Source organism: Heterodontus francisci, chromosome 48 (assembly GCF_036365525.1).
Source record: "Heterodontus francisci isolate sHetFra1 chromosome 48, sHetFra1.hap1, whole genome shotgun sequence".
Lineage (NCBI taxonomy): Eukaryota > Metazoa > Chordata > Chondrichthyes > Heterodontiformes > Heterodontidae > Heterodontus > Heterodontus francisci.
Genome location: NC_090418.1, coordinates 2,964,030 through 2,990,372, shown reverse-complemented (window position 1 = coordinate 2,990,372; position 26,343 = coordinate 2,964,030). Strand labels below are relative to the sequence as shown.

The 26,343-nt window shown below is 41.4% G+C and overlaps 2 protein-coding genes across 2 annotated transcripts in view; one reads left to right on the top strand and one right to left on the bottom strand.

The window, feature by feature from the left end:
- The window catches only part of LOC137357328 (solute carrier family 35 member G3-like), a 388,413-nt gene that overhangs the window by 265,928 nt on the left and 96,142 nt on the right, over nt 1–26,343 (bottom strand). The gene's annotated exons all lie outside the window — the stretch shown is intronic.
- Nucleotides 1–26,343, top strand: part of zbtb4 (zinc finger and BTB domain containing 4) — a 335,405-nt gene that overhangs the window by 245,617 nt on the left and 63,445 nt on the right. The window lies entirely within an intron of this gene.

Below are 26,343 nucleotides of genomic sequence, written 5' to 3'. Positions count from 1 at the left end.
TCCCTTCAATACTGAGCCTGTATCAGTGTTTAATCCCTTCAATACTGAGCCTGTATCAGTGTTTAATCCCTTCAATACTGAGCCTGTATCAGGGTGTTTAACCGATTCAATACTGAGCCTGTATCAGTGTTTAATCCCTTCAATACTGATCCTGTATCATTGAGTTTAATCCCTTCAATACTGAGCCTGTATCAGGGTGTTTAACCCCTTCAATATTGAGCCTGTATCAGTGTTTAATCCCTTCAATACTGAGCCTGTATCAGTGTTTAATCCCTTCAATACTGAGCCTGTATCAGGGGGTTTAATCCCTTCAATACTGAGCCTGTATCAGTGTTTAATCCCTTCAATACTGAGCCTGTATCAGTGTTTAACCCTTTCAATGCTGAGCCAGTATCAGTGTTTAATCCCTTCAATACTGAGCCTGTATCAGTGTTTAATCCCTTCAATACTGAGCCTGTATCGGTGCTTAACACCTTCAATACTGAATCTGTATCAGTGTTTAACCCCTTCAATACTGAGCCTGTATCAATGTTTCATCCCTTCAATACTGAGCCTGTATCAGTGTTTAATCCCTTCAATACTGAGCCTGTATCAGTGTTTAACCCCTTCAATACTGAGCCTGTATCAGGGTGTTTAACCCCTTCAATACTGAGCCTGTATCAGTGTTTAATCCCTTCAATACTTAGACTGTATCAGTGTTTAATCCCTTCAATACTGAGCCTGTATCAGTGTTTAATCCCTTCAATACGGAGCCTGTATCAGTCTTTAATCCCTTCAGTACTGAGCCTGTATCAGGGTGTTTAACCTTTTCAATACTGAGCCTGCTTCAGTGTTCAATCCCTTCAATACTGAGCCTGTATCAGTGTTTAATCCCTTCAATACCGAGCCTGTATCAGTCTTTAATCCCTTCAGTACTGAGCCTGTATCAGGGTGTTTAACCCCTTCAATACTGAGCCTGTATCAGTGTTTAACCCCTTCAATACTGAGCCTGTATCAGTGTTTAATCCCTTCAATACTGAGCCTGTATCAGGGTGTTTAACCCCTTCAATACTGAGCCTGTATCAGTGTTTAATCCCTTCAATACTGAGCCTGTATCAGAGTTTAATCCCTTCAATACTGAGCCTGTATCAGGGTGTTTAACCCCTTCAATACTGAGCCTGTATCAGTGTTTAATCCCTTCAATACTGAGCCTGTATCAGGGTGTTTAACCCCTTCAATACTGAGCCTGTTTCAGTGTTCAATCCCTTCAATACTGAGCCTGTATCAGTGTTTAATCCCTTCAATACTGAGCCTGTATCAGTGTTTAACCCCTTCAATACTGAGCCTGTATCAGTGTTTAATCCCTTCAATACTGAGCCTGTATCAGTGTTTAACCCTTTCAATACTGAGCCTGTATCAGGGTGTTTAACCCCTTCAATACTGAGCCTGTATCAGGGTGTTTAATCCCTTCAATACTGAGCCTGTATCAGTGTTTAATCCCTGCAATACTGAGCCTGTATCAGTGTTTAATCCCTTCAATACTGAGCCTGTATCAGGGTGTTTAACCCCTTCAATACTGAGCCTGTATCAGTGTTTAACCCCTTCAATACTGAGCCTTTATCAGTGTTTAATCCCTTCAATACTGAGCCTGCATCAGGGTGTTTAACCCCTTCAATACTGAGCCTGTTTCAGTGTTCAATCCCTTCAATACTGAGCCTGTATCAGGGTGTTTAACCCCTTCAATACTGAGCCTGTATCAGTGTTTAATCCCTTCAATACTGAGCCTGTATCAGAGTTTAATCCCTTCAATACTGAGCCTGTATCAGGGTGTTTAACCCCTTCAATACTGAGCCTGTATCAGTGTTTAATCCCTTCAATACTGAGCCTGTATCAGAGTTTAATCCCTTCAATACTGAGCCTGTATCAGCGTGTTTAACCCCTTCAATACTGAGCCTGTATCAGTGTTTAACCCCTTCAATACTGAGCCTTTATCAGTGTTTAATCCCTTCAATACTGAGCCTGTATCAGGGTGTTTAACCCCTTCAATACTGAGCCTGTATCAGTGTTTAATCCCTTCAATACTGAGCCTGTATCAGAGTTTAATCCCTTCAATACTGAGCCTGTATCAGGGTGTTTAACCCCTTCAATACTGAGCCTGTATCAGTGTTTAACCCCTTCAATACTGAGCCTTTATCAGTGTTTAATCCCTTCAATACTGAGCCTGTATCAGGGTGTTTAACCCCTTCAATACTGAGCCTGTTTCAGTGTTCAATCCCTTCAATACTGAGCCTGTATCAGTGTTTAATCCCTTCAATACTGAGCCTGTATCAGTGTTTAATCCCTTCAATACTGAGCCTGTATCAGTGTTTAACCCTTTCAATACTGAGCCTGTATCAGGGTGTTTAACCCCTTCAATACTGAGCCTGTATCAGTGTTTAATCCCTTCAATACTGAGCCTGTATCAGTGTTTAATCCCTTCAATACTGAGCCTGTATCAGGGTGTTTAACCCCTTCAATACTGAGCCTGTATCAGTGTTTAACCCCTTCAATACTGAGCCTTTATCAGTGTTTAATCCCTTCAATACTGAGCCTGTATCAGGGTGTTTAACCCCTTCAATACTGAGCCTGTTTCAGTGTTCAATCCCTTCAATACTGAGCCTGTATCAGTGTTTAATCCCTTCAATACTGAGCCTGTATCAGTGTTTAATCCCTTCAATACTGAGCCTGTATCAGTGTTTAATCCCTTCAATACTGAGCCTGTATCAGTGTTTAATCCCTTCAATACTGAGCCTGTATCAGGGTGTTTAACCCCTTCAATACTGAGCCTGTATCAGTGTTTAACCCCTTCAATACTGAGCCTGTATCAGTGTTTAATCCCTTCAATACTGAGCCTGTATCAGTGTTTAACCCCTTCAATACTGAGCCTGTATCAGTGTTTAATCCCTTCAATACTGAGCCTGTATCAGTGTTTAACCCCTTCAATACTGACCCTGTATCAGTGTTTAACCCTTTCAATACTGAGCCTGTATCAGGGTGTTTAACCCCTTCAATACTGAGCCTGTATCAGGGTGTTTAATCCCTTCAATACTGAGCCTGTATCAGTGTTTAATCCCTTCAATACTGAGCCTGTATCAGTGTTTAATCCCTTCAATACTGAGCCTGTATCAGGGTGTTTAACCCCTTCAATACTGAGCCTGTATCAGTGTTTAACCCCTTCAATACTGAGCCTTTATCAGTGTTTAATCCCTTCAATACTGAGCCTGTATCAGGGTGTTTAACCCCTTCAATACTGAGCCTGTTTCAGTGTTCAATCCCTTCAATACTGAGCCTGTATCAGTGTTTAATCCCTTCAATACTGAGCCTGTATCAGTGTTTAATCCCTTCAATACTGAGCCTGTATCAGGGGGTTTCATCCCTTCAATACTGAGCCTGTATCAGTGTTTAATCCCTTCAATACTGAGCCTGTATCAGTGTTTAACCCTTGCAATGCTGAGCCAGTATCAGTGTTTAATCCCTTCAATACTGAGCCTGTATCAGTGTTTAATCCCTTCAATACTGAGCCTGTATCGGTGTTTAACACCTTCAATACTGAATCTGTATCAGTGTTTAACCCCTTCAATACTGAGCCTGTATCAATGTTTCATCCCTTCAATACTGAGCCTGTATCAGTGTTTAATCCCTTCAATACTGAGCCTGTATCAGTGTTTAACCCCTTCAATACTGAGCCTGTATCAGGGTGTTTAACCCCTTCAATACTGAGCCTGTATCAGTGTTTAATCCCTTCAATACTTAGCCTGTATCAGTGTTTAATCCCTTCAATACTGAGCCTGTATCAGTGTTTAATCCCTTCAATACTGAGCCTGTATCAGTCTTTAATCCCTTCAGTACTGAGCCTGTATCAGGGTGTTTAACCTTTTCAATACTGAGCCTGCTTCAGTGTTCAATCCCTTCAATACTGAGCCTGTATCAGTGTTTAATCCCTTCAATACCGAGCCTGTATCAGTCTTTAATCCCTTCAGTACTGAGCCTGTATCAGGGTGTTTAACCCCTTCAATACTGAGCCTGTATCAGTGTTTAACCCCTTCAATACTGAGCCTGTATCAGTGTTTAATCCCTTCAATACTGAGCCTGTATCAGGGTGTTTAACCCCTTCAATACTGAGCCTGTATCAGTGTTTAATCCCTTCAATACTGAGCCTGTATCAGAGTTTAATCCCTTCAATACTGAGCCTGTATCAGGGTGTTTAACCCCTTCAATACTGAGCCTGTATCAGTGTTTAACCCCTTCAATACTGAGCCTTTATCAGTGTTTAATCCCTTCAATACTGAGCCTGTATCAGGGTGTTTAACCCCTTCAATACTGAGCCTGTTTCAGTGTTCAATCCCTTCAATACTGAGCCTGTATCAGTGTTTAATCCCTTCAATACTGAGCCTGTATCAGTGTTTAATCCCTTCAATACTGAGCCTGTATCAGTGTTTAATCCCTTCAATACTGAGCCTGTATCAGTGTTTAACCCTTTCAATACTGAGCCTGTATCAGGGTGTTTAACCCCTTCAATACTGAGCCTGTATCAGGGTGTTTAATCCCTTCAATACTGAGCCTGTATCAGTGTTTAATCCCTTCAATACTGAGCCTGTATCAGTGTTTAATCCCTTCAATACTGAGCCTGTATCAGGGTGTTTAACCCCTTCAATACTGAGCCTGTATCAGTGTTTAACCCCTTCAATACTGAGCCTTTATCAGTGTTTAATCCCTTCAATACTGAGCCTGTATCAGGGTGTTTAACCCCTTCAATACTGAGCCTGTTTCAGTGTTCAATCCCTTCAATACTGAGCCTGTATCAGTGTTTAATCCCTTCAATATTGAGCCTGTATCAGTGTTTAACCCCTTCAATACTGAGCCTGTATCAGTGTTTAATCCCTTCAATACTGAGCCTGTATCAGTGTTTAACCCCTTCAATACTGAGCCTGTATCAGTGTTTAACCCTTTCAATACTGAGCCTGTATCAGTGTTTAATCCCTTCAATACTGAGCCTGTATCAGGGTGTTTAACCCCTTCAATACTGAGCCTGTATCAGTGTTTAATCCCTTCAATACTGAGCCTGTATCAGAGTTTAATCCCTTCAATACTGAGCCTGTATCAGGGTGTTTAACCCCTTCAATACTGAGCCTGCATCAGTGTTTAATCCCTTCAATACTGAGCCTGTATCAGAGTTTAATCCCTTCAATACTGAGCCTGTATCAGGGTGTTTAACCCCTTCAATACTGAGCCTGTATCAGTGTTTAACCCCTTCAATACTGAGCCTTTATCAGTGTTTAATCCCTTCAATACTGAGCCTGTATCAGGGTGTTTAACCCCTTCAATACTGAGCCTGTATCAGTGTTTAATCCCTTCAATACTGAGCCTGTATCAGAGTTTAATCCCTTCAATACTGAGCCTGTATCAGGGTGTTTAACCCCTTCAATACTGAGCCTGTATCAGTGTTTAATCCCTTCAATACTGAGCCTTTATCAGTGTTTAATCCCTTCAATACTGAGCCTGTATCAGGGTGCTAAACCCCTTCAATACTGAGCCTGTTTCAGTGTTCAATCCCTTCAATACTGAGCCTGTATCAGTGTTTAATCCCTTCAATACTGAGCCTGTATCAGTGTTTAATCCCTTCAATACTGAGCCTGTATCAGTGTTTAACCCTTTCAATACTGAGCCTGTATCAGGGTGTTTAACCCTTCAATACTGAGCCTGTATCAGTGTTTAATCCCTTCAATACTGAGCCTGTATCAGTGTTTAATCCCTTCAATACTGAGCCTGTATCAGGGTGTTTAACCCCTTCAATACTGAGCCTGTATCAGTGTTTAACCCCTTCAATACTGAGCCTTTATCAGTGTTTAATCCCTTCAATACTGAGCCTGTATCAGGGTGTTTAACCCCTTCAATACTGAGCCTGTTTCAGTGTTCAATCCCTTCAATACTGAGCCTGTATCAGTGTTTAATCCCTTCAATACTGAGCCTGTATCAGTGTTTAATCCCTTCAATACTGAGCCTGTATCAGTGTTTAATCCCTTCAATACTGAGCCTGTATCAGTGTTTAATCCCTTCAATACTGAGCCTGTATCAGGGTGTTTAACCCCTTCAATACTGAGCCTGTATCAGTGTTTAACCCCTTCAATACTGAGCCTGTATCAGTGTTTAATCCCTTCAATACTGAGCCTGTATCAGTGTTTAACCCCTTCAATACTGAGCCTGTATCAGTGTTTAATCCCTTCAATACTGAGCCTGTATCAGTGTTTAACCCCTTCAATACTGAGGCTGTATCAGGGTGTTTAACCCCTTCAATACTGAGCCTGTATCAGGGTGTTTAATCCCTTCAATACTGAGCCTGTATCAGTGTTTAATCCCTTCAATACTGAGCCTGTATCAGTGTTTAATCCCTTCAATACTGAGCCTGTATCAGGGTGTTTAACCCCTTCAATACCGAGCCTGTATCAGTGTTTAACCCCTTCAATACTGAGCCTTTATCAGTGTTTAATCCCTTCAATACTGAGCCTGTATCAGGGTGTTTAACCCCTTCAATACTGAGCCTGTTTCAGTGTTCAATCCCTTCAATACTGAGCCTGTATCAGTGTTTAATCTCTTCAATACTGAGCCTGTATCAGTGTTTAACCCCTTCAATACTGAGCCTGTATCAGTGTTTAATCCCTTCAATACTGAGCCTGTATCAGTGTTTAACCCCTTCAATACTGTGCCTGTATCAGTGTTTAACCCTTTCAATACTGAGCCTGTATCAGGGTGTTTAACCCCTTCAATACTGAGCCTGTATCAGGGTGTTTAATCCCTTCAATACTGAGCCTGTATCAGTGTTTAATCCCTTCAATACTGAGCCTGTATCAGGGTGTTTAACCCCTTCAATACTGAGCCTGTATCAGTGTTTAACCCTTTCAATACTGAGCCTGTATCAATGTTTAATCCCTTCAATACTGAGCCTGTATCAGGGTGTTTAACCCCTTCAATACTGAGCCTGTATCAGTGTTTAATCCCTTCAATACTGAGCCTGTATCAGTTTTTAACCCCTTCAATACTGACCCTTCATCAGTGTTTAACCCCTTCAATACTGAGCCTGTATCAGGGTGTTTAACCCCTTCAATATTGAGCCTGTATCAGGGTGTTTAACCCCTTCAATACTGAGCCTGTATCAGTGTTTAATCCCTTCAATACTGAGCCTGTATCAGAGTTTAATCCCTTCAATACTGAGCCTGTATCAGGGTGTTTAACCCCTTCAATACTGAGCCTGTATCAGTGTTTAACCCCTTCAATACTGAGCCTTTATCAGTGTTTAATCCCTTCAATACTGAGCCTGTATCAGGGTGTTTAACCCCTTCAATACTGAGCCTGTATCAGTGTTTAATCCCTTCAATACTGAGCCTGTATCAGAGTTTAATCCCTTCAATACTGAGCCTGTATCAGGGTGTTTAACCCCTTCAATACTGAGCCTGTATCAGTGTTTAACCCCTTCAATACTGAGCCTTTATCAGTGTTTAATCCCTTCAATACTGAGCCTGTATCAGGGTGTTTAACCCCTTCAATACTGAGCCTGTATCAGTGTTTAATCCCTTCAATACTGAGCCTGTATCAGTGTTTAATCCCTTCAATACTGAGCCTGTATCAGGGTGTTTAACCCCTTCAATACTGAGCCTGTATCAGTGTTTAACCCCTTCAATACTGAGCCTTTATCAGTGTTTAATCCCTTCAATACTGAGCCTGTATCAGGGTGTTTAACCCCTTCAATACTGAGCCTGTTTCAGTGTTCAATCCCTTCAATACTGAGCCTGTATCAGTGTTTAATCCCTTCAATACTGAGCCTGTATCAGTGTTTAATCCCTTCAATACTGAGCCTGTATCAGTGTTTAATCCCTTCAATACTGAGCCTGTATCAGGGTGTTTAACCCCTTCAATACTGAGCCTGTATCAGTGTTTAACCCCTTCAATACTGAGCCTTTATCAGTGTTTAATCCCTTCAATACTGAGCCTGTATCAGGGTGTTTAACCCCTTCAATACTGAGCCTGTATCAGTGTTTAATCCCTTCAATACTGAGCCTGTATCAGAGTTTAATCCCTTCAATACTGAGCCTGTATCAGGGTGTTTAACCCCTTCAATACTGAGCCTGTATCAGTGTTTAATCCCTTCAATACTGAGCCTTTATCAGTGTTTAATCCCTTCAATACTGAGCCTGTATCAGGGTGCTAAACCCCTTCAATACTGAGCCTGTTTCAGTGTTCAATCCCTTCAATACTGAGCCTGTATCAGTGTTTAATCCCTTCAATACTGAGCCTGTATCAGTGTTTAATCCCTTCAATACTGAGCCTGTATCAGTGTTTAACCCTTTCAATACTGAGCCTGTATCAGGGTGTTTAACCCCTTCAATACTGAGCCTGTATCAGTGTTTAATCCCTTCAATACTGAGCCTGTATCAGTGTTTAATCCCTTCAATACTGAGCCTGTATCAGGGTGTTTAACCCCTTCAATACTGAGCCTGTATCAGTGTTTAACCCCTTCAATACTGAGCCTTTATCAGTGTTTAATCCCTTCAATACTGAGCCTGTATCAGGGTGTTTAACCCCTTCAATACTGAGCCTGTTTCAGTGTTCAATCCCTTCAATACTGAGCCTGTATCAGTGTTTAATCCCTTCAATACTGAGCCTGTATCAGTGTTTAATCCCTTCAATACTGAGCCTGTATCAGTGTTTAATCCCTTCAATACTGAGCCTGTATCAGTGTTTAATCCCTTCAATACTGAGCCTGTATCAGGGTGTTTAACCCCTTCAATACTGAGCCTGTATCAGTGTTTAACCCCTTCAATACTGAGCCTGTATCAGTGTTTAATCCCTTCAATACTGAGCCTGTATCAGTGTTTAACCCCTTCAATACTGAGCCTGTATCACTGTTTAATCCCTTCAATACTGAGCCTGTATCAGTGTTTAACCCCTTCAATACTGAGGCTGTATCAGGGTGTTTAACCCCTTCAATACTGAGCCTGTATCAGGGTGTTTAATCCCTTCAATACTGAGCCTGTATCAGTGTTTAATCCCTTCAATACTGAGCCTGTATCAGTGTTTAATCCCTTCAATACTGAGCCTGTATCAGGGTGTTTAACCCCTTCAATACCGAGCCTGTATCAGTGTTTAACCCCTTCAATACTGAGCCTTTATCAGTGTTTAATCCCTTCAATACTGAGCCTGTATCAGGGTGTTTAACCCCTTCAATACTGAGCCTGTTTCAGTGTTCAATCCCTTCAATACTGAGCCTGTATCAGTGTTTAATCTCTTCAATACTGAGCCTGTATCAGTGTTTAACCCCTTCAATACTGAGCCTGTATCAGTGTTTAATCCCTTCAATACTGAGCCTGTATCAGTGTTTAACCCCTTCAATACTGTGCCTGTATCAGTGTTTAACCCTTTCAATACTGAGCCTGTATCAGGGTGTTTAACCCCTTCAATACTGAGCCTGTATCAGGGTGTTTAATCCCTTCAATACTGAGCCTGTATCAGTGTTTAATCCCTTCAATACTGAGCCTGTATCAGGGTGTTTAACCCCTTCAATACTGAGCCTGTATCAGTGTTTAACCCTTTCAATACTGAGCCTGTATCAATGTTTAATCCCTTCAATACTGAGCCTGTATCAGGGTGTTTAACCCCTTCAATACTGAGCCTGTATCAGTGTTTAATCCCTTCAATACTGAGCCTGTATCAGTTTTTAACCCCTTCAATACTGACCCTTCATCAGTGTTTAACCCCTTCAATACTGAGCCTGTATCAGGGTGTTTAACCCCTTCAATATTGAGCCTGTATCAGGGTGTTTAACCCCTTCAATACTGAGCCTGTATCAGTGTTTAATCCCTTCAATACTGAGCCTGTATCAGAGTTTAATCCCTTCAATACTGAGCCTGTATCAGGGTGTTTAACCCCTTCAATACTGAGCCTGTATCAGTGTTTAACCCCTTCAATACTGAGCCTTTATCAGTGTTTAATCCCTTCAATACTGAGCCTGTATCAGGGTGTTTAACCCCTTCAATACTGAGCCTGTATCAGTGTTTAATCCCTTCAATACTGAGCCTGTATCAGAGTTTAATCCCTTCAATACTGAGCCTGTATCAGGGTGTTTAACCCCTTCAATACTGAGCCTGTATCAGTGTTTAACCCCTTCAATACTGAGCCTTTATCAGTGTTTAATCCCTTCAATACTGAGCCTGTATCAGGGTGTTTAACCCCTTCAATACTGAGCCTGTATCAGTGTTTAATCCCTTCAATACTGAGCCTGTATCAGTGTTTAATCCCTTCAATACTGAGCCTGTATCAGGGTGTTTAACCCCTTCAATACTGAGCCTGTATCAGTGTTTAACCCCTTCAATACTGAGCCTTTATCAGTGTTTAATCCCTTCAATACTGAGCCTGTATCAGGGTGTTTAACCCCTTCAATACTGAGCCTGTTTCAGTGTTCAATCCCTTCAATACTGAGCCTGTATCAGTGTTTAATCCCTTCAATACTGAGCCTGTATCAGTGTTTAATCCCTTCAATACTGAGCCTGTATCAGTGTTTAATACCTTCAATACTGAGCCTGTATCAGGGTGTTTAACCCCTTCAATACTGAGCCTGTATCAGTGTTTAACCCCTTCAATACTGAGCCTGTATCAGTGTTTAATCCCTTCAATACTGAGCCTGTATCAGTGTTTAACCCCTTCAATACTGTGCCTGTATCAGTGTTTAATCCCTTCAATACTGAGCCTGTATCAGTGTTTAACCCCTTCAATACTGAGCCTGTATCAGTGTTTAACCCTTCCAATACTGAGCCTGTATCAGGGTGTTTAAACCCTTCAATACTGAGCCTGTATCAGGGTGTTTAATCCCTTCAATACTGAGCCTGTATCAGTGTTTAATCCCTTCAATACTGAGCCTGTATCAGTGTTTAATCCCTTCAATACTGAGCCTGTATCAGGGTGTTTAACCCCTTCAATACTGAGCCTGTATCAGTGTTTAACCCCTTCAATACTGAGCCTTTATCAGTGTTTAATCCCTTCAATACTGAGCCTGTATCAGGGCGTTTAACCCCTTCAATACTGAGCCTGTTTCAGTGTTCAATCCCTTCAATACTGAGCCTGTATCAGTGTTTAATCCCTTCAATACTGAGCCTGTATCAGTGTTTAACCCCTTCAATACTGAGCCTGTATCAGTGTTTAATCCCTTCAATACTGAGCCTGTATCAGTGTTTAACCCCTTCAATACTGTGCCTGTATCAGTGTTTAACCCTTTCAATACTGAGCCTGTATCAGGGTGTTTAACCCCTTCAATACTGAGCCTGTATCAGGGTGTTTAATCCCTTCAATACTGAGCCTGTATCAGTGTTTAATCCCTTCAATACAGAGCCTGTATCAGGGTGTTTAACCCCTTCAATACTGAGCCTGTATCAGTGTTTAACCCTTTCAATACTGAGCCTGTATCAATGTTTAATCCCTTCAATACTGAGCCTGTATCAGGGTGTTTAACCCCTTCAATACTGAGCCTGTATCAGTGTTTAATCCCTTCAATACTGAGCCTATATCAGTTTTTAACCCCTTCAATACTGAGCCTGTATCAGTGTTTAACCCCTTCAATACTGAGCCTGTATCAGTGTTTAATCCCTTCAATACTGACCCTTCATCAGTGTTTAACCCCTTCAATACTGAGCCTGTATCAGGGTGTTTAACCCCTTCAATATTGAGCCTGTATCAGGGGGTTTAACCCCTTCAATACTGAGCATGTATCATTGTTTAATCCCTTCAATACTGAGCCTGTATAAGGGTGTTTAACCCCTTCAATACTGCGCCTGTATTCGTGTTTAACCCTTTCAATACTGAGCCTGTATCAGTGTTTAATCCCTTCAATACTGAGCCTGTATCAGGGTGTTTAACCCCTTCAATACTGAGCCTGTATCAGTGTTTAATCCCTTCAATACTGAGCCTGTATCAGGGTGTTTAACCCCTTCAATACTCAGCCTGGATCAGTGTTTAACCCTTTCAATACTGAGCCTGTATCAGTGTTTAACCCCTTCAATACTGAGCATGTATCAGTGTTTAATCCCTTCAATACTGAGCCTGTATCAGTGTTTAACCCCTTCAATACTGAGCATGTATCAATGTTTATCCCCTTCAATACTAAGCCTGTATCTGTGTTTAACCCCTTCAATACTAAGCCTGTATCAGTGTTTAATCCCTTCAATACAGAGCCTTTTTCAGTGTTCTTAACCCCTTCAGTACTGAGCATTTATCAGTGTTTGACCCCTTCAATACTGAGCCTGTATCAGTGTTTAATCCCTTCAATACTGAGCCTGTATCAGGGTGTTTAACCCCTTCAATACTGAGCCTGTATCAGTGTTTAACCCCTTCAATACTGAGCCTGTATCAGTGTTTAATCCCTTCAATACTGAGCCTGTATCAGTGTTTAACCCCTTCAATACTGAGCCTGTATCAGTGTTTAATCCCTTCAATACTGAGCCTGTATCAGTGTTTAACCCCTTCAATACTGAGCCTGTATCAGTGTTTAACCCTTTCAATACTGAGCCTGTATCAGGGTGTTTAACCCCTTCAATACTGAGCCTGTATCAGGGTGTTTAATCCCTTCAATACTGAGCCTGTATCAGTGTTTAATCCCTTCAATACTGAGCCTGTATCAGTGTTTAATCCCTTCAATACTGAGCCTGTATCAGGGTGTTTAACCCCTTCAATACTGAGCCTGTATCAGTGTTTAACCCCTTCAATACTGAGCCTTTATCAGTGTTTAATCCCTTCAATACTGAGCCTGTATCAGGGTGTTTAACCCCTTCAATACTGAGCCTGTTTCAGTGTTCAATCCCTTCAATACTGAGCCTGTATCAGTGTTTAATCCCTTCAATACTGAGCCTGTATCAGTGTTTAACCCCTTCAATACTGAGCCTGTATCAGTGTTTAATCCCTTCAATACTGAGCCTGTATCAATGTTTAACCCCTTCAATACTGTGCCTGTATCAGTGTTTAACCCTTTCAATACTGAGCCTGTATCAGGGTGTTTAACCCCTTCAATACTGAGCCTGTATCAGGGTGTTTAATCCCTTCAATACTGAGCCTGTATCAGTGTTTAATCCCTTCAATACTGAGCCTGTATCAGGGTGTTTAACCCCTTCAATACTGAGCCTGTATCAGTGTTTAACCCTTTCAATACTGAGCCTGTATCAATGTTTAATCCCTTCAATACTGAGCCTGTATCAGGGTGTTTAACCCCTTCAATACTGAGCCTGTATCAGTGTTTAATCCCTTCAATACTGAGCCTGTATCAGTTTTTAACCCCTTCAATACTGAGCCTGTATCAGTGTTTAACCCCTTCTATACTGAGCCTGTATCAGTGTTTAATCCCTTCAATACTGACCCTTCATCAGTGTTTAACCCCTTCAATACTGAGCCTGTATCAGGGTGTTTAACCCCTTCAATATTGAGCCTGTATCAGGGGGTTTAACCCCTTCAATACTGAGCATGTATCATTGTTTAATCCCTTCAATACTGAGCCTGTATAAGGGTGTTTAACCCCTTCAATACTGCGCCTGTATTCGTGTTTAACCCTTTCAATACTGAGCCTGTATCAGTGTTTAATCCCTTCAATACTGAGCCTGTATCAGGGTGTTTAACCCCTTCAATACTGAGCCTGTATCAGTGTTTAATCCCTTCAATACTGAGCCTGTATCAGGGTGTTTAACCCCTTCAATACTCAGCCTGGATCAGTGTTTAACCCTTTCAATACTGAGCCTGTATCAGTGTTTAACCCCTTCAATACTGAGCATGTATCAGTGTTTAATCCCTTCAATACTGAGCCTGTATCAGTGTTTAACCCCTTCAATACTGAGCATGTATCAATGTTTATCCCCTTCAATACTAAGCCTGTATCTGTGTTTAACCCCTTCAATACTAAGCCTGTATCAGTGTTTAATCCCTTCAATACAGAGCCTTTTTCAGTGTTTAATCCCTTCAATACTGAGCCTGTATCAGGGGGTTTAATCCCTTCAATACTGAGCCTGTATCAGTGTTTAATCCCTTCAATACTGAGCCTGTATCAGGGTGTTTAACCCCTTCAATACTGAGCCTGTATCATTGTTTAACCCTTTCAATACTGAGCCTGTATCAATGTTTAATCCCTTCAATACTGAGCCTGTATCAGGGTGTTTAACCCCTTCAATACTGAGCCTGTATCAGTGTTTAATCCCTTCAATACTGAGCCTGTATCAGTTTTTAACCCCTTCAATACTGAGCCTGTATCAGTGTTTAACCCCTTCAATACTGAGCCTGTATCAGTGTTTAATCCCTTCAATACTGACCCTTCATCAGTGTTTAACCCCTTCAATACTGAGCCTGTATCAGGGTGTTTAACCCCTTCAATATTGAGCCTGTATCAGGGGGTTTAACCCCTTCAATACTGAGCATGTATCATTGTTTAATCCCTTCAATACTGAGCCTGTATAAGGGTGTTTAACCCCTTCAATACTGCGCCTGTATTCGTGTTTAACCCTTTCAATACTGAGCCTGTATCAGTGTTTAATCCCTTCAATACTGAGCCTGTATCAGGGTGTTTAACCCCTTCAATACTGAGCCTGTATCAGTGTTTAATCCCTTCAATACTGAGCCTGTATCAGGGTGTTTAACCCCTTCAATACTCAGCCTGGATCAGTGTTTAACCCTTTCAATACTGCGCCTGTATCAGTGTTTAACCCCTTCAATACTGAGCATGTATCAGTGTTTAATCCCTTCAATACTGAGCCTGTATCAGTGTTTAACCCCTGCAATACTGAGCATGTATCAATGTTTATCCCCTTCAATACTAAGCCTGTATCTGTGTTTAACCCCTTCAATACTGAGCCTGTATCAGGGTGTTTAACCCCTTCAATATTGAGCCTGTATCAGTGTTTAATCCCTTCAATACTGAGCCTGTATCAGGGGGTTTAATCCCTTCAATACTGAGCCTGTATCAGTGTTTAATCCCTTCAATACTGAGCCTGTATCAGTGTTTAACCCTTTCAATGCTGAGCCAGAATCAGTGTTTAATCCCTTCAATACTGAGCCTGTATCAGTGTTTAACCCTTTCAATGCTGAGCCAGTATCAGTGTCTAATCACTTCAATACTGAACCTGTATCAGGGTGTTTAACCCCTTCAATACTGAGCCTGCATCAGTGTTTAATCCCTTCAATACTGAGCCTGTATCGGTGTTTAACACCTTCAATACTGAATCTGTATCAGTGTTTAACCCCTTCAATACTGAGCCTGTATCAGGGTGTTTAACCCCTTCAATACTGAGCCTGTTTCAGTGTTCAATCCCTTCAATACTGAGCCTGTATCAGTGTTTAATCCCTTCAATACTGAGCCTGTATCAGTGTTTAACCCCTTCAATACTGAGCCTGTATCAGGGTGTTTAACCCCTTCAATACTGAGCCTGTTTCAGTGTTCAATCCCTTCAATACTGAGCCTGTATCAGTGTTTAATCCCTTCAATACTGAGCCTGTATCAGTGTTTAACCCCTTCAATACTGAGCCTGTATCAGTGTTTAATCCCTTCAATACTGAGCCTGTATCAATGTTTAACCCCTTCAATACTGTGCCTGTATCAGTGTTTAACCCTTTCAATACTGAGCCTGTATCAGGGTGTTTAACCCCTTCAATACTGAGCCTGTATCAGGGTGTTTAATCCCTTCAATACTGAGCCTGTATCAGTGTTTAATCCCTTCAATACTGAGCCTGTATCAGGGTGTTTAACCCCTTCAATACTGAGCCTGTATCAGTGTTTAACCCTTTCAATACTGAGCCTGTATCAATGTTTAATCCCTTCAATACTGAGCCTGTATCAGGGTGTTTAACCCCTTCAATACTGAGCCTGTATCAGTGTTTAATCCCTTCAATACTGAGCCTGTATCAGTTTTTAACCCCTTCAATACTGAGCCTGTATCAGTGTTTAACCCCTTCAATACTGAGCCTGTATCAGTGTTTAATCCCTTCAATACTGACCCTTCATCAGTGTTTAACCCCTTCAATACTGAGCCTGTATCAGGGTGTTTAACCCCTTCAATATTGAGCCTGTATCAGGGGGTTTAACCCCTTCAATACTGAGCATGTATCATTGTTTAATCCCTTCAATACTGAGCCTGTATAAGGGTGTTTAACCCCTTCAATACTGCGCCTGTATTCGTGTTTAACCCTTTCAATACTGAGCCTGTATCAGTGTTTAATCCCTTCAATACTGAGCCTGTATCAGGGTGTTTAACCCCTTCAATACTGAGCCTGTATCAGTGTTTAATCCCTTCAATACTGAGCCTGTATCAGGGTGTTTAACCCCTTCAATACTCAGCCTGGATCAGTGTTTAACCCTTTCAATACTGAGCCTGTATCAGTGTTTAACCCCTTCAATACTGAGCATGTATCAGTGTTTAATCCCTTCAATACTGAGCCTGTATCAGTGTTTAACCCCTTCAATACTGAGCATGTATCAATGTTTATCCCCTTCAATACTAAGCCTGTATCTGTGTTTAACCCCTTCAATACTAAGCCTGTATCAGTGTTTAATCCCTTCAATACAGAGCCTTTTTCAGTGTTTAATCCCTTCAATACTGAGCCTGTATCAGGGGGTTTAATCCCTTCAATACTGAGCCTGTATCAGTGTTTAATCCCTTCAATACTGAGCCTGTATCAGGGTGTTTAACCCCTTCAATACTGAGCCTGTATCAGTGTTTAACCCTTTCAATACTGAGCCTGTATCAATGTTTAATCCCTTCAATACTGAGCCTGTATCAGGGTGTTTAACCCCTTCAATACTGAGCCTGTATCAGTGTTTAATCCCTTCAATACTGAGCCTGTATCAGTTTTTAACCCCTTCAATACTGAGCCTGTATCAGTGTTTAACCCCTTCAATACTGAGCCTGTATCAGTGTTTAATCCCTTCAATACTGACCCTTCATCAGTGTTTAACCCCTTCAATACTGAGCCTGTATCAGGGTGTTTAACCCCTTCAATATTGAGCCTGTATCAGGGGGTTTAACCCCTTCAATACTGAGCATGTATCATTGTTTAATCCCTTCAATACTGAGCCTGTATAAGGGTGTTTAACCCCTTCAATACTGCGCCTGTATTCGTGTTTAACCCTTTCAATACTGAGCCTGTATCAGTGTTTAATCCCTTCAATACTGAGCCTGTATCAGGGTGTTTAACCCCTTCAATACTGAGCCTGTATCAGTGTTTAATCCCTTCAATACTGAGCCTGTATCAGGGTGTTTAACCCCTTCAATACTCAGCCTGGATCAGTGTTTAACCCTTTCAATACTGAGCCTGTATCAGTGTTTAACCCCTTCAATACTGAGCATGTATCAGTGTTTAATCCCTTCAATACTGAGCCTGTATCAGTGTTTAAACCCTTCAATACTGAGCATGTATCAATGTTTATCCCCTTCAATACTAAGCCTGTATCTGTGTTTAACCCCTTCAATACTGAGCCTGTATCAGGGTGTTTAACCCCTTCAATATTGAGCCTGTATCAGTGTTTAATCCCTTCAATACTGAGCCTGTATCAGGGGGTTTAATCCCTTCAATACTGAGCCTGTATCAGTGTTTAATCCCTTCAATACTGAGCCTGTATCAGTGTTTAACCCTTTCAATGCTGAGCCAGTATCAGTGTTTAATCCCTTCAATACTGAGCCTGTATCAGTGTTTAACCCTTTCAATGCTGAGCCAGTATCAGTGTCTAATCACTTCAATACTGAACCTGTATCAGGGTGTTTAACCCCTTCAATACTGAGCCTGCATCAGTGTTTAATCCCTTCAATACTGAGCCTGTATCGGTGTTTAACACCTTCAATACTGAATCTGTATCAGTGTTTAACCCCTTCAATACTGAGCCTGTATCAATGTTTAATCCCTTCAATACTGAGCCTGTATCAGTGTTTAATCCCTTCAATACTGAGCCTGTATCAGTGTTTAACCCCTTCAATACTGAGCCTGTATCAGGGTGTTTAACCCCTTCAATACTGAGCCTGTATCAGTGTTTAATCCCTTCAATACTGAGCCTGTATCAGTGTTTAATCCCTTCAATACTGAGCCTGTATCAGTGTTTAACCCCTTCAATACTGAGCCTGTATCAGGGTGTTTAACCCCTTCAATACTGAGCCTGTATCAGTGTTTAATCCCTTCAATACTGAGCCTGTATCAGTGTTTAATCCCTTCAATACTGAGCCTGTATCAGTGTTTAATCCCTTCAATACTGAGCCTTTATCAGTCTTTAATCCCTTCAGTACTGAGCCTGTATCAGGGTGTTTAACCCCTTCAATACTGAGCCTGTTTCAGTGTTCAATCCCTTCAATACTGAGCCTGTATCAGTGTTTAATCCCTTCAATACTGAGCCTGTATCAGTCTTTAATCCCTTCAGTACTGAGCCTGTATCAGGGTGTTTAACCCCTTCAATACTGAGCCTGTATCAAGGTGTTTAACCCCTTCAATACTGAGCCTGTATCAGTGTTTAATCCCTTCAATACTGAGCCTGTATCAGGGTGTTTAACCCCTTCAATACTGAGCCTGTATCAGTGTTTAATCCCTTCAATACTGAGCCTGTATCAGTGTTTAATCCCTTCAATACTGAGCCTGTATCAGGGTGTTTAACCCCTTCAATACTGAGCCTGTATCAGTGTTTAACCCCTTCAATACTGAGCCTTTATCAGTGTTTAATCCCTTCAATACTGAGCCTGTATCAGGGTGTTTAACCCCTTCAATACTGAGCCTGTTTCAGTGTTCAATCCCTTCAATACTGAGCCTGTATCAGTGTTTAATCCCTTCAATACTGAGCCTGTATCAGTGTTTAACCGTTTCAATACTGAGCCTGTATCAGGGTGTTTAATCCCTTCAATACTGAGCATGTATCAGGTTGTTTAATCCCTTCAATACTGAGCCTGTATGAGGGTGTTTAATCCCTTCAATACTGAGCATGTATCAGGTTGTTTAATCCCTTCAATACTGCGCCTGTATCAGGATGTTTAACCCCTTCAATACTGAGCCTGTATCAGTGTTTAATCCCTTCAATACTGAGCCTGTATCAGTGTTTAACGGTTTCAATACTGAGCCTGTATCAGGGTGTTTAATCCTTCAATACTGAGCCTGTATCAGTGTTTAACCCTTTCAATACTGAGCCTGTATCAGGGTGTTTAACCCCTTCAATACTGAGCATGTATCAGGCTGTTTAATCCCTTCAATACTGAGCCTGTATCAGGGTGTTTAATCCCTTCAATACTGAGCATGTATCAGGTTGTTTAATCCCTTCAATACTGCGCCTGTATCAGGATGTTTAACCCCTTCAATACTGAGCCTGTATCAGTGTTTAATCCCTTCAATACTGAGCCTGTATCAGGGTGTTTAATCCCTTCAATACTGAGCATGTATCAGGTTGTTTAATCCCTTCAATACTGCGCCTGTATCAGGATGTTTAACCCCTTCAGTACTGAGCCTGTATCAGTGTTTAACCGTTTCAATACTGAGCCTGTATCAGGGTGTTTAATCCCTTCAATACTGAGCATGTATCAGGTTGTTTAATCCCTTCAATACTGAGCCTGTATCAGGGTGTTTAACCCCTTCAATGCTGAGCCTGTATCAGTGTTTAACCCCTTCAATACTGAGCCTGTTTCAGTGTTCAATCCCTTCAATACTGAGCCTGTATCAGTGTTTAATCCCTTCAATACTGAGCCTGTATCAGGGTGTTTAACCCCTTCAATACTGAGCCTGTTTCAGTGTTTAATCCCTTCAATACTGAGCCTGTATCAGGGTGTTTAACCCCTTCAATACTGAGCCTGTATCAGTGTTTAATCCCTTCAATACTGAGCCTGTATCAGTGTTTAATCCCTTCAATACTGAGCCTGTATCAGGGTGTTTAACCCCTTCAATACTGAGCCTGTTTCAGTGTTCAATCCCTTCAATACTGAGCCTGTATCAGTGTTTAACCCCTTCAATACTGAGCCTGTATCAGTGTTTAACCCCTTCAATACTGAGCATGTATCAGTGTTTAATCCCTTCAATACTGAGCCTGTATCAGTGTTTAACCCCTTCAATACTGAGCATGTATCAATGTTTATCCCCTTCAATACTAAGCCTGTATCTGTGTTTAACCCCTTCAATACTAAGCCTGTATCAGTGTTTAATCCCTTCAATACAGAGCCTTTTTCAGTGTTCTTAACCCCTTCAGTACTGAGCATTTATCAGTGTTTGACCCCTTCACTACTGAGCCTGTATCAGTGTTTAATCCCTTCAATACTGAGCCTGTATCAGGGTGTTTAACCCCTTCAATACTGAGCCTGTATCAGTGTTTAATCCCTTCAATACTGATCCTGTATCATTGAGTTTAATCCCTTCAATACTGAGCCTGTATCAGTGTTTAATCCCTTCAATGCTGAGCCTGTTTCAGTGTTTAATCCCTTCAATACTGAGCCTGTATCAGTGTTTAACCCCTTCAATACTGAGCCTGTATCAGGGTGTTTAACCCCTTCAATACTGAGCCTGTATCAGTGTTTAATCCCTTCAATACTGAGCCTGTATCAGTGTTTAATCCCTTCAATACTGAGCCTTTATCAGTCTTTAATCCCTTCAGTACTGAGCCTGTATCAGGGTGTTTAACCCCTTCAATACTGAGCCTGTTTCAGTGTTCAATCCCTTCAATACTGAGCCTGTATCAGTGTTTAATCCCTTCAATACTGAGCCTGTATCAGTCTTTAATCCCTTCAGTACTGAGCCTGTATCAGGGTGTTTAACCCCTTCAATACTGAGCCTGTATCAGTGTTTAACCCCTTCAATACTGAGCCTGTATCAGTGTTTAATCCCTTCAATACTGAGCCTGTATCAGGGTGTTTAACCCCTTCAATACTGAGCCTGTATCAGTGTTTAATCCCTTCAATACTGAGCCTGTATCAGTGTTTAATCCCTTCAATACTGAGCCTGTATCAGGGTGTTTAACCCCTTCAATACTGAGCCTGTATCAGTGTTTAACCCCTTCAATACTGAGCCTTTATCAGTGTTTAATCCCTTCAATACTGAGCCTGTATCAGGGTGTTTAACCCCTTCAATACTGAGCCTGTTTCAGTGTTCAATCCCTTCAATACTGAGCCTGTATCAGTGTTTAATCCCTTCAATACTGAGCCTGTATCAGTGTTTAACCGTTTCAATACTGAGCCTGTATCAGGGTGTTTAATCCCTTCAATACTGAGCATGTATCAGGTTGTTTAATCCCTTCAATACTGAGCCTGTATGAGGGTGTTTAATCCCTTCAATACTGAGCATGTATCAGGTTGTTTAATCCCTTCAATACTGCGCCTGTATCAGGATGTTTAACCCCTTCAATACTGAGCCTGTATCAGTGTTTAATCCCTTCAATACTGAGCCTGTATCAGTGTTTAACGGTTTCAATACTGAGCCTGTATCAGGGTGTTTAATCCCTTCAATACTGAGCCTGTATCAGTGTTTAACCCTTTCAATACTGAGCCTGTATCAGGGTGTTTAACCCCTTCAATACTGAGCATGTATCAGGCTGTTTAATCCCTTCAATACTGAGCCTGTATCAGGGTGTTTAATCCCTTCAATACTGAGCATGTATCAGGTTGTTTAATCCCTTCAATACTGCGCCTGTATCAGGATGTTTAACCCCTTCAATACTGAGCCTGTATCAGTGTTTAATCCCTTCAATACTGAGCCTGTATCAGGGTGTTTAATCCCTTCAATACTGAGCATGTATCAGGTTGTTTAATCCCTTCAATACTGCGCCTGTATCAGGATGTTTAACCCCTTCAGTACTGAGCCTGTATCAGTGTTTAACCGTTTCAATACTGAGCCTGTATCAGGGTGTTTAATCCCTTCAATACTGAGCATGTATCAGGTTGTTTAATCCCTTCAATACTGAGCCTGTATCAGGGTGTTTAACCCCTTCAATGCTGAGCCTGTATCAGTGTTTAACCCCTTCAATACTGAGCCTGTTTCAGTGTTCAATCCCTTCAATACTGAGCCTGTATCAGTGTTTAATCCCTTCAATACTGAGCCTGTATCAGGGTGTTTAACCCCTTCAATACTGAGCCTGTTTCAGTGTTTAATCCCTTCAATACTGAGCCTGTATCAGGGTGTTTAACCCCTTCAATACTGAGCCTGTATCAGTGTTTAATCCCTTCAATACTGAGCCTGTATCAGTGTTTAATCCCTTCAATACTGAGCCTGTATCAGGGTGTTTAACCCCTTCAATACTGAGCCTGTTTCAGTGTTCAATCCCTTCAATACTGAGCCTGTTTCAGTGTTTAACCCCTTCAATACTGAGCCTGTATCAGTGTTTAACCCCTTCAATACTGAGCATGTATCAGTGTTTAATCCCTTCAATACTGAGCCTGTATCAGTGTTTAACCCCTTCAATACTGAGCATGTATCAATGTTTATCCCCTTCAATACTAAGCCTGTATCTGTGTTTAACCCCTTCAATACTAAGCCTGTATCAGTGTTTAATCCCTTCAATACAGAGCCTTTTTCAGTGTTCTTAACCCCTTCAGTACTGAGCATTTATCAGTGTTTGACCCCTTCAATACTGAGCCTGTATCAGTGTTTAATCCCTTCAATACTGAGCCTGTATCAGGGTGTTTAACCCCTTCAATACTGAGCCTGTATCAGTGTTTAATCCCTTCATTACTGAGCCTGTATCAGGGTGTTTAACCGATTCAATACTGAGCCTGTATCTGTGTTTAATCCCTTCAATACTGATCCTGTATCATTGAGTTTAATCCCTTCAATACTGAGCCTGTATCAGGGTGTTTAACCCCTTCAATATTGAGCCTGTATCAGTGTTTAATCCCTTCAATACTGAGCCTGTATCAGGGGGTTTAATCCCTTCAATACTGAGCCTGTATCAGTGTTTAATCCCTTCAATACTGAGCCTGTATCAGTGTTTAACCCTTTCAATGCTGAGCCAGTATCAGTGTTTAATCCCTTCAATACTGAGCCTGTATCAATGTTTAACCCTTTCAATACTGAGCCAGTATCAGTGTTTAACCCTTTCAATGCTGAGCCAGTATCAGTGTCTAATCACTTCAATACTGAACCTGTATCAGGGTGTTTAACCCCTTCAATACTGAGCCTGTATCAGTGTTTAACCCTTTCAATGCTGAGCCAGTATCAGTGTCTAATCACTTCAATACTGAACCTGTATCAGGGTGTTTAACCCCTTCAATACTGAGCCTGCATCAGTGTTTAATCCCTTCAATACTGAGCCTGTATCGGTGTTTAACACCTTCAATACTGAATCTGTATCAGTGTTTAACCCCTTCAATACTGAGCCTGTATCAATGTTTAATCCCTTCAATACTGAGCCTGTATCAGTGTTTAATCCCTTCAATACTGAGCCTGTATCAGTGTTTAACCCCTTCAATACTGAGCCTGTATCATGGTGTTTAACCCCTTCAATACTGAGCCTGTATCAGTGTTTAATCCCTTCAATACTGAGCCTGTATCAGTGTTTAATCCCTTCAATACTGAGCCTGTATCAGTGTTTAACCCCTTCAATACTGAGCCTGTATCAGGGTGTTTAACCCCTTCAATACTGAGCCTGTATCAGTGTTTAATCCCTTCAATACTGAGCCTGTATCAGTGTTTAATCCCTTCAATACTGAGCCTGTATCAGTGTTTAATCCCTTCAATACTGAGCCTTTATCTGTCTTTAATCCCTTCAGTACTGAGCCTGTATCAGGGTGTTTAACCCCTTCAATACTGAGCCTGTTTCAGTGTTCAATCCCTTCAATACTGAGCCTGTATCAGTGTTTAATCCCTTCAATACTGAGCCTGTATCAGTCTTTAATCCCTTCAGTACTGAGCCTGTATCAGGGTGTTTAACCCCTTCAATACTGAGCCTGTATCAGTGTTTAACCCCTTCAATACTGAGCCTGTATCAGTGTTTAATCCCTTCAATACTGAGCCTGTATCAGGGTGTTTAACCCCTTCAATACTGAGCCTGTATCAGTGTTTAATCCCTTCAATACTGAGCCTGTATCAGTGTTTAATCCCTTCAATACTGAGCCTGTATCAGGGTGTTTAACCCCTTCAATACTGAGCCTGTATCAGTGTTTAACCCCTTCAATACTGAGCCTTTATCAGTGTTTAATCCCTTCAATACTGAGCCTGTATCAGGGTGTTTAACCCCTTCAATACTGAGCCTGTTTCAGTGTTCAATCCCTTCAATACTGAGCCTGTATCAGTGTTTAATCCCTTCAATACTGAGCCTGTATCAGTGTTTAACCGTTTCAATACTGAGCCTGTATCAGGGTGTTTAATCCCTTCAATACTGAGCATGTATCAGGTTGTTTAATCCCTTCAATACTGAGCCTGTATGAGGGTGTTTAATCCCTTCAATACTGAGCATGTATCAGGTTGTTTAATCCCTTCAATACTGCGCCTGTATCAGGATGTTTAACCCCTTCAATACTGAGCCTGTATCAGTGTTTAATCCCTTCAATACTGAGCCTGTATCAGTGTTTAACGGTTTCAATACTGAGCCTGTATCAGGGTGTTTAATCCCTTCAATACTGAGCCTGTATCAGTGTTTAACCCTTTCAATACTGAGCCTGTATCAGGGTGTTTAACCCCTTCAATACTGAGCATGTATCAGGCTGTTTAATCCCTTCAATACTGAGCCTGTATCAGGGTGTTTAATCCCTTCAATACTGAGCATGTATCAGGTTGTTTAATCCCTTCAATACTGCGCCTGTATCAGGATGTTTAACCCCTTCAATACTGAGCCTGTATCAGTGTTTAATCCCTTCAATACTGAGCCTGTATCAGGGTGTTTAATCCCTTCAATACTGAGCATGTATCAGGTTGTTTAATCCCTTCAATACTGCGCCTGTATCAGGATGTTTAACCCCTTCAGTACTGAGCCTGTATCAGTGTTTAACCGTTTCAATACTGAGCCTGTATCAGGGTGTTTAATCCCTTCAATACTGAGCATGTATCAGGTTGTTTAATCCCTTCAATACTGAGCCTGTATCAGGGTGTTTAACCCCTTCAATGCTGAGCCTGTATCAGTGTTTAACCCCTTCAATACTGAGCCTGTTTCAGTGTTCAATCCCTTCAATACTGAGCCTGTATCAGTGTTTAATCCCTTCAATACTGAGCCTGTATCAGGGTGTTTAACCCCTTCAATACTGAGCCTGTTTCAGTGTTTAATCCCTTCAATACTGAGCCTGTATCAGGGTGTTTAACCCCTTCAATACTGAGCCTGTATCAGTGTTTAATCCCTTCAATACTGAGCCTGTATCAGTGTTTAATCCCTTCAATACTGAGCCTGTATCAGTGTTTAATCCCTTCAATACTGAGCCTGTATCAGGGTGTTTAACCCCTTCAATACTGAGCCTGTTTCAGTGTTCAATCCCTTCAATACTGAGCCTGTATCAGTGTTTAACCCCTTCAATACTGAGCCTGTGTCAGTGTTTAACCCCTTCAATACTGAGCCTGTATCAGTGTTTAATCCCTTCAATACTGAGCCTGTATCAGGGTGTTTAACCCCTTCAATACTGAGCCTGTATCAGTGTTTAACCGCTTCAATACTGAGCCTTTATCAGTGTTTAATCCCTTCAATACTGAGCCTGTATCAGGGTGTTTAACCCCTTCAATACTGAGCCTGTTTCAGTGTTCAATCCCTTCAATACTGAGCCTGTATCAGTGTTTAATCCCTTCAATACTGAGCCTGTATCAGTGTTTAACCGTTTCAATACTGAGCCTGTATCAGGGTGTTTAATCCCTTCAATACTGAGCATGTATCAGGTTGTTTAATCCCTTCAATACTGCGCCTGTATCAGGATGTTTAACCCCTTCAATACTGAGCCTGTATCAGTGTTTAACGGTTTCAATACTGAGCCTGTATCAGGGTGTTTAATCCCTTCAATACTGAGCCTGTATCAGTGTTTAACCCTTTCAATACTGAGCCTGTATCAGGGTGTTTAACCCCTTCCATACTGAGCATGTATCAGGGTGTTTAATCCCTTCAATACTGAGCCTGTATCAGTGTTTAACCCCTTCAATACTGAGCCTTTATCAGTGTTTAATCCCTTCAATACTGAGCCTGTATCAGGGTGTTTAACCCCTTCAATACTGAGCCTTTTTCAGTGTTCAATCCCTTCAATACTGAGCATGTATCAGTGTTTAATCCCTTCAATACTGAGCCTGTATCAGTGTTTAACCGTTTCAATACTGAGCCTGTATCAGGGTGTTTAATCCCTTCAATACTGAGCATGTATCAGGTTGTTTAATCCCTTCAATACTGCGCCTGTATCAGGATGT